Source organism: Theobroma cacao, chromosome 5, assembly GCF_000208745.1.
Source record: "Theobroma cacao cultivar B97-61/B2 chromosome 5, Criollo_cocoa_genome_V2, whole genome shotgun sequence".
Taxonomy (NCBI): domain Eukaryota; kingdom Viridiplantae; phylum Streptophyta; class Magnoliopsida; order Malvales; family Malvaceae; genus Theobroma; species Theobroma cacao.
In genome coordinates this window covers 16,921,791-16,931,127 of record NC_030854.1, presented here as the reverse complement: position 1 = coordinate 16,931,127, position 9,337 = coordinate 16,921,791, and positions in this window count along the sequence as shown.

Sequence of the window (9,337 nt, the reverse complement as noted above, 5' to 3'; positions counted from 1 at the left end):
TATTTTGAATGGAGTAAACAGTAGTACAATTATTAATATTCACTTACACACGTGGATGTGTATTTGATGAATTTAATGGAAATCTCAAATGAAGCTTGTTCGGGACTTGGCAGAATTCCTTGAAAGTCTTGGACGTCGGTAGCGATCTAGGAGGGGTTGTTACACTTTCCTTGAAGTCTCGATACTTTTTGCTTGGGAATGGCCAAGTCTCGATACCTTTAATAGAAGTCTCAATACTTGCTTCTTATTGCCTTTTTTCATTTGAATGATGTCTCAATACATCCAAGTAGGGTCTTGATAGTTTTAGCTTAGTCTCGATACTTGTAGGTGAGGTTTCAATATTTCGAGTTATAGAATGCTTCTGTTTCCTCATGTCTTGATACTTGCAAGTGAGGTCTCGACACTTTTTCAAATAACATGCTTCTGTTTGTTCAGGTCTCGATACTTGTCCACTATGTCTCGATAGCTCTTAACTCAAAATGCTTCTATCTTCCAAAGTCTTAGTACTTCTAGCACACATCTCAATACTTTGCTCCCTTATTTCTTAAAATTTTCTCTTGGGTTGCTTAAGTCTTGATACATCTTAGGGATGTCTCAATACTTGAACTTTCAGCCTTTGTTAATTTTCTCTCAGATTGGGCAAGTCTCAATACCTCTATATCAGATCTCAATACCTCTATATGCCTTGAGAAGCTGTTTTAAGGTATTTTTAAGCTTTTCAAACTTATAAAACACTTAATCAAAATTCATATATATTCAGAAGGTTTTGAAGTGTTTTAATCTTTTTTAATTTGCATTTTTGGTCATTTGATTTTGTCATTTCAAAATATAATCAATTGTAAAGCTAACAATTTATATGTCATGCCATTAGATCTTAACCTTAGCATGCTATCATGCATACTAATGCATCAACATGATAAAAAGGTCAATGAGCAAGTTATGTGCTATAAATGTCATGATTACAAGTTTGGATGTTACCAATATGAGTTTGCTTGGACATGGAGTCAAGAGTTTAAGTTGACGTGGGCCATGATTGGATTGGTGTAAGCAGATTTAGACTACTAAAATGTTCATATAGTACATGGAATTTATCTAGGATTGTCTAGGATTTTCTAGACCTTTTAGGTTTGTTTGGGCTTTCTAGGGATTTTTTTTGGGTCTCTTGGACTTGATTGGGCTATTTTTTTTACCTTTTAAGCATTTTTGGGCCTTCTAACTCGTCTAGTTCTTATGGGCGAGCTCCTCTAAGCCTTCTTCTAGGCTACTTAGATTATCAAATCACCTTGGGCTCTCTCGATTTGAGTGGGGAAAAGACACTAGCAAAAAGAAGTAGGAAATTGCTCGAGGTGTGTGAGAATGAGAGTGAATGAGGGTCTACAAAGTAGAGCTAGGGTGGAATGAATGGTTGAGATTGATTGGGGTGAATGATTAGGATTTAAGATTTATTTAGGATATTTATCCCTTAAAAAATTATTTTAACAATTGTCATTATCATTTTGGTAGTAGAAGTATCGAGAACAGAGAATAAATAAAGAAACATGGCAAAAAATAAGGATGGTTCTTCGACACTCCACAATGTCGATTACCACTTCATTTCCAAGTTTGTTAACCAGCTTCGAATTGTCATAACTGTTGGAGTTGGATCTTTGTGCATGCATGTGATTGTGTAAACTATGGAATTAAAAAAATTTCTAATTACGGAGGCAAGCAATCCTAATTCACAAGCAAAACTACACATCATGCATCAAACAAATCGATTTAATCACATCCAAATTCAAGAATCAAGATGTATAAGAAACCATACCTTTTTTTTGTGAGAATCTTGATTCTTGCCTCCTAGTGAATTATAGTAAATTCACCACCACACCAAGGATTGATTTCTCAATCAAACAAACTTACCACTTATTCTTCAATAATCTCTTCAACTTGAGACTTAAGTAGACAAAGGTGTGGAATGCAAAAGAAAGATGGTAACTCAATTGTTTCTCTCTTTTCTTCCTTAAAGCTATGGTTATTTTTCTTGTGAGAGGTCTCTAGAAAAACTACCAAAATTGGAGATCAAGAAGACCTTAAAAAGAAGGGCGACTTTGAAAGATTTTGGAAGGGGTGAATTTGCAACATTAGGTTCAGCCAAGAGGTTTTCTTCTAATGAAGAAATTCTTTTTCTTATTCTTTTTTATAAGATGCAACCAAGACTTTAATATTATGTTCTATTATGGACTCTTTTTTATTTTAAAGAATTTAATTAAAATTAAATTCCTATGAGCAGTCCAAGTTGGTCATCCATAAAATGTTATTGCTGTACCATACTCCTCCTAAAATTATTAAAATTATAATTAAATAATAAACAATTTATTTGTTTAATTATAATAATTTGAAGTCAAAATATATTATTATCCATCTTTAATTAAAAAGAATTAATAATAAAATAAAAGAATCCTAATCAAACATGGACTCTTGTAACTTATCAAGAAATTATATTTAATTATAAGTAAAGAATAAACTGTTTAATTTTTTAATTATAATTAAAATCTTCCAATATTATTTTATTTTCAGACAATAATTATCTTAATAAATATTTTTCATTTTAAGAGAATTGTTGCCTTAAAAAATTTGTCCATTAAGACAATTTTTGGCTTACCAAAAGTAAAATAATATAATTAAGACATCTCTTGGCTTAAATCAACACATATACTATAGTCTAATTTAAAACAACTCTTGTCTTAATTAAGACAACATATGTACTTTGTCTAAATTAAGATAACTCGTCTTAATTAAGATAATATGTAAAGTTACTATTTTTAAACATTAATTTAAGCAATTAAATAAAATATGCGTCCCACCTTAAATAAATTGAATTCTACGAAGCTTAGTGAGGAATCTATTTGGACGTAGATATTCCAAGCTTCAATGAATTTAGAATTACTCTTAATCTCATTAAGATAATTCAAGGTTTTAACCATGAAATCACTCCACCATAGATTCATGGTTGCACTTTTTGATTAACTACAATTATAAGAAATAATCCAATATTAATATTCAATATTAGTTGTCTAAATTGCAAATCTTATGTTATGTACCCTTATAACCATCTAATGATGAAAGGTATATTAATCGTTTTATTCTTTATGTCAATTTTATCCCCTAGTCTCATATTTTATCTAATTAGTGATCCAATACTCTAGATCTAATCTTTTGAGTATTAAGATATGATGAATAGCTAATTCATCAATTCATTAGGCCTAAATTAATCACCAATCTTCCTGAAATCATTAGAAGTGATGTTAATGCTATGAGCTCCATTTTTTCGATATATGTTATTGGATGTTCACCTCAATTATAATCCCAACATACAAAGTCTAAATCAACGCTAGAAGATGATCATGCCCATGGTATATCAAAGATTATAAGGAGAAAAAACATGAGTCCACTATCTATCAGGATTTCGATTCTACCATAAGTGAATACATAAGTGTGAAATCAAGGTTTAAGTAATGGTTAAACTTACACTTGATTCTCACGTGATTCCGGTTCAAAATATAGTGTCATTACTTGAAGTCAATTACTCCAATGGTTTGAGACTCATCTACCTTGAAGTGAATCACATTCCTTATGTTGGAAGTAATTTGGACACTACAACCTTAACATAATAAAGTGACCGGCTTTAATTTATGGCTGTGAACAATTTTTAGATTTAATTAAAATACGTGTCTCTTAAGTACGACTTTTCACACAAATGTATTTTAATATCTCAACAGAATCATTGTACCTTTATAACTAGAAAATAAATACCTACTTAAACAAACTCTTCATTTTATTATCAAAATGTACTTTCATTACAAATAAATAATTGGAAATAAACATGAGAATATACTTGCTTTTCAAGACATCATATTCTCAAATTCCTAACAATAACTTCCTCGTTTAATGTCAAAATTTGGTGATCTATATATCTTGTAAAGCTTAAAGAGTCTATTTTTGAATGAAACTACATTCACTCAAAAGATCCAACTAATTTTCAATTTATATAAAAAATTTCATAACTATATGTGATAGAGGTTTTCCTTTGTGTTAGGGCAATAATAAGGAGCTATTAAGTACTAATTGGATGAAGCCCATGGAACATGAAGGCCTTGCAAAAGAATTATAAAGTTGTTAAAATTATGAGGTCATTGTGCATCTCTTTACTTGGGAAGTAAGCAATTGATCTCATAGATTGAAGTATATGGGATACTTAAGGATGGCCTGTGGGTACTTGTTAGAGAACAAGTTCATTGAACATGACCTGCTATGAGAACTCCATTTGGTATTTCACTTAAGTGTTTATGGAATATGCTCTCATGTGATAGTTATGCAACTAATCCTCAGACTTGAGACACCGGGTCATCTTGTATAGAGAATGACATACTTTGATTTCACCTCTGCGTGTCTTGAGGTGACCAAATGCCTAAATAGCGTGTTTTTAGGTGTGCCATGAAGTATGTGAAGGTGGATGAGTGCTCAAGAGAGGATTCATCACCCTAAGTGATATAAAGGGATGTATCTCACTTGTTTTGAATTCTAAATTAACTTTGTGTAAAGTCTTTGGCCAAAGCATGATGAATTTGAGAAAAATTAGTTTCTTAAATCCATAAGGTTAGTCATGAATTATGAGAACTAATATAGAATGTCATAAGTAAACAATGAGCCATGCTTTAATCTTATTAGCCTTAAGCCATTTATTAACCAATTCATAAAAATAAGAAAAGAAAAATAAGTTTTCTTTGTCTAACAAAAAAAGGGTTCAGCTAGGATTTTTGGTCTGTTGGTTTTTCTGAAAAACAAAACTTGCTAGCACTAGTAAAAATAAATCCTACCTTTGAGAAGATCTTAGTCGGTCATTGTGTGAACCACTATTAGAGGCCAAACACTTGGTTGGCTAAAGATTTGACAAATCTTAAAGGTGAAGAAGCAATGATATCGGCTATAGGATTTTAGACTTACTTTTTTTTCGGGTTTTTTGCTTTATTATAAGTGCTTTTGGATTTAATTGGCTCTTAATTACGATATCTAGAGCAAGGTATGTAATACTTAAACTTACGAATGTTTATAATTAATTTAAAAATTATATGAAAAACACAAATGTTGATCTTATGGGATTAGATTGTTTCTTTGATTAAATGCATGTTTTATTTTTTTCGCTACATTATGTTTTCAATTTCATGATTAATTTCATGTTTGAGCATAAGGTCGAATTGTTAGTATGAGGACTACAAGCCAATGCCTGGTTGTATGTGAATAACATTTTGACTTATTTAGGTATGACATTTTATTCATTTATAATAAGTATAAGGTAGTTCCTTATACATAAGTTTGTAATTTAATTACTTTTCGTATTTATATAAATAAAGGCCATGGAACTATATATGCATTACAAAGGAATTGTATTAAGATACAATTATGAGATCCTTATGCGTCAAAGCATTATTCCTAAAAGTTCTTGATCATTGTATTATTGAGACGGGGCATCATTATGTCTCAAAGATTGGCACATGCTATGTTCTTTACTTGTGAAATAAGCAACCACTCTCATAGGTTGAAGTAAAGAGATACCTGAAACTAGCGTGTGGGTGCTTGCCATGGGAGAGCGAGTTCACAGAACATGACCCACCATGAGAAGTGCATTTGGTACCTCATTTAAGAGTCTATGCAATACTTAACACGTTGTCACGACCCAAACCCGAGGTTCCATGACTAGAGCATGAGCCTAGCAGGCAAAGCCCAAGAGACCCTGAGCAAGCCTCAGAATTCAAATCATATAACATAAAGCCAAGGGATTTCATAACCAAATATTCATAAATAACATTAAAATTCAAATTTAATACATTATCTTAGGCACGTAATACAAATATTCAGAAGGCCATATATTGTCCATACGAAGTGAGTTCATACATAACAACCCTTACACTAGTTTAGATATCACATGATGCCTACATACATATCTAAACCAAGTGCTGACGCTCATGGCGAACTTAATTGAGTAACCAAAATGAGAAACCTACCGGATGCCAAAATTGGTCCATCAATGGACAACCTTGCCATGCACTACCTAATGACCTATTTATCTGCACATGGTACATAAATGGGTGAGTTATCTAATATTCAATGAGTGGTGCAGATTCTCAAAATCATATATATATATATATATATTAAACACATATAAAAGATATATGCACTATCAATGCATCCAAACGCTCTAACAAACATCTCCAATTTAAAGGGGCATGTCATCATCCCTAAAGTCTCTAAATACGATCATACAAATCACTAGCCTCATCTCTTAGCCATTTCAAATCATTCTTTACGGCACACTCTAGTTGCTAGAGTGTCATATCAAATTCAAGTTCAAATTTATATAAGCTTATCTAAGGCTATATCACATCACTCATAATCCAGATTATAATCAAAGAGTGGTCCTCCCTTGTATAGCATCAAATCACGCAAGGTGGCCAATCGACAAAGAATCAAATCACGCTCAGGGTAAAGCCACTGGCAAAGAGCAAATCACACGTGTACCAAAGCAATGGACAGACAATTAAAGTCATTGATCGGAGTAATCTCTCGACGATCGGCATCACTCGGCGTACTCTCAGACAAGTGGCATCAAAACACTGCAGGCGAAAATAACAGGTAGGACAAACACCACCATCGCTGCTTACCACTATCCCTACAGGCACACAAAGGTCACAGGGGGAAGAACACCCTCAACCTCAAATCAAATCAATGTTCAAAATCCATCCCTTAAACAAAACACAAATCCACGATGAGGCCATCATGCCTTTGTCATTCCATATGTCCACAACATATCACAAATCATATTCATCAAGCTTCAAAAGTTTATAAGCTTATTTAAGGTTCTAAGTGCCTTTATAACTCCCAAGCATCACTTGATCACATTCTCTTAACATCTCATTCGCCTAGGGTAATCTACTCATTAGGGTTCATCATAACCTCTAAACTTCCTAGTCTAGGTTCACACAACATAGGCCACTAGGTGGGTTACACTAAGGCACGTAATCACACACAAATCCACATTTTTTTTCTTTAGCCTAGGCACATACATCTAGGCATTCATATACATATATATACATTTCTAATCTAGTACCATGGCAACACCTCTAACAAGCGTCATGCATCACATGCATTTTAATTTAAACCCACTCATAGTGACAATTGAGGCACACCCACAGCCAAGCTTCGATTTTTAGCCTCCAATCATCCTTTGGCTTGTAATTGCATCCAAATTGCTCGATCTCCCCTTATGGACATCAAAACATCACAAAATAAATAAATTCTTGACTTTCGAAAAATGCCAACTTTTCTAAAAATAAATAAATCCTTAGCAATCCAACATATAAGCTCAAATCCTTCAATAACGAGCTAAAGCCATACCTTAGAAATTGGATATTATGAATCTTAGCTCCAAATTCGAGCCAAATTGGAGGAGATTCACTTAAGCTAGAGGAATTTGATTTCTTAGAATCCAAGCGATTAGGATGAAAATAATTAGTAAAAATGTTTAATCTTACCTCAGTAATGTTTCCCCAAGCTCAAATTAGCTCCAAATTACTCCAAAAATTTGTTTAGGGCTTAGGGTGTTTAAAGGTTAGAGAGACAAAGGTTAAGGTTTTTGTGTTAAACGGGCAAATTGCTTAAACCCTTTTTTATTTTTTCCTTAACCTAGGGATGTATTGATACATTTGGCAATGTATCGATACATTTGCCCTTATTTCAACTAAATCTATTGATACATTTGACAATGTATCGATAAATTTCGAGTAGAATGGTTCACTGCCCAACATGTATCGATACATGGTGGGGATGTATCAATACTTTTTCTCTTGGGTGCTATTTGCCTCAAATGTATTGATACATTTGTATAATGTATCGATACATGTTCATCTTTGGCCAAATCTATTGATACATTCTTGAATGTATCAATAGAAAATCTCCTAGAAGCCTTTATGGTTCATCCTGCTAAGATGTATTGAGACATTAGGCAATGTATTTATACATTTTCTCCTGTAGGTAGATATTTAGCTTCCCAAACTCCTAAAAATCCAAACTTAATAACCCAAAATCATTTCCTATTGATAGAACACTTCAAACAATTCTTATAACCTTAAATCCATAAACATATATCTTCAAATATATCATCAACTTCAAATCAAGGCCTTAAATCATAAGATTTGTCACATAATTCCATAAAATTTGCCGAAGTGTCAATATACACACCTTCATATACTTGGCATACGTAACATATTATCAAAGTTCTCAAGGCATATATCTCATAAATTATTCTTAGTTAACCTAATTTACACCAAGAATTGAGAGTGTTACACTCTCCCCTCTTTATAAGAAATTCTTCCTCGAATTTAAATTACGTACCTTAAGTTAAAACATATATCAAACCTTAAATAAATGGGGATACTTATTCCTCACTTCCTCTTTGAGTTCCCACATGGCTTCCTCAACCAAATGACTTTGCCATAACACTTTTATAGCAGCAATATCCTTAGAGTGAAGCCATTTTACTTGTCAATCCATTATGGTTATAGCCTGCTTCTCATAACTAAGTCCATCTTGTAACTGGACTTCATCATACCGTATCACATGCGAAATGATAAGCAACAGCGCCAATGCGCTATAACACTTCAAAGGGTCCAATGTATCTTGGGCTCAATTTCCTTTTCCTTCAAAATCTCTTAACTCCCTTGGTTGGCGAGATTTTCAAGAACACATAATCACCAACTTCAAATTCCAAGGGTTTACGCCTATTATTGGCATAGGACTTTTGACAACTTTGAACCATTAGCATTTTTTTCTCGAATTACCTGAACACCTCATTCAGCTTCTTTAACCATCTCCGGTCCTACGAGTTTTCGTTCCCCAACTTCAAGCCAACTAATAGGTGATTTGCATATTTGCTCACATAATGCTTTATACGAGGCCATACCAATCATGGCTTAGTAACTATTATTATACACAAATTCGACCAAAGGCAAGAAATGGTTCTATGAGACTCTAAAGTCAAGCATAATCATTCTCAACATATCCTCGAGAGTTTGAATGGTGCGCTTCGAATGACCATCTATCTGTGGGTGGAAGGCCGTACTAAAATCTAATCTTGTGCCTAAGGCTTTTTGCAATTTCCTCCAAAATTGGCTTGTGAACTACAGTCCTCTATCAGACACTATCATTATCGGGACACCATGTAGCTTGACAATCTCAATAATGTATATTTGGGCATGCTGAACTACTCCATATTTAGTCTTGATCGACAAAAAGTGGGCAAACT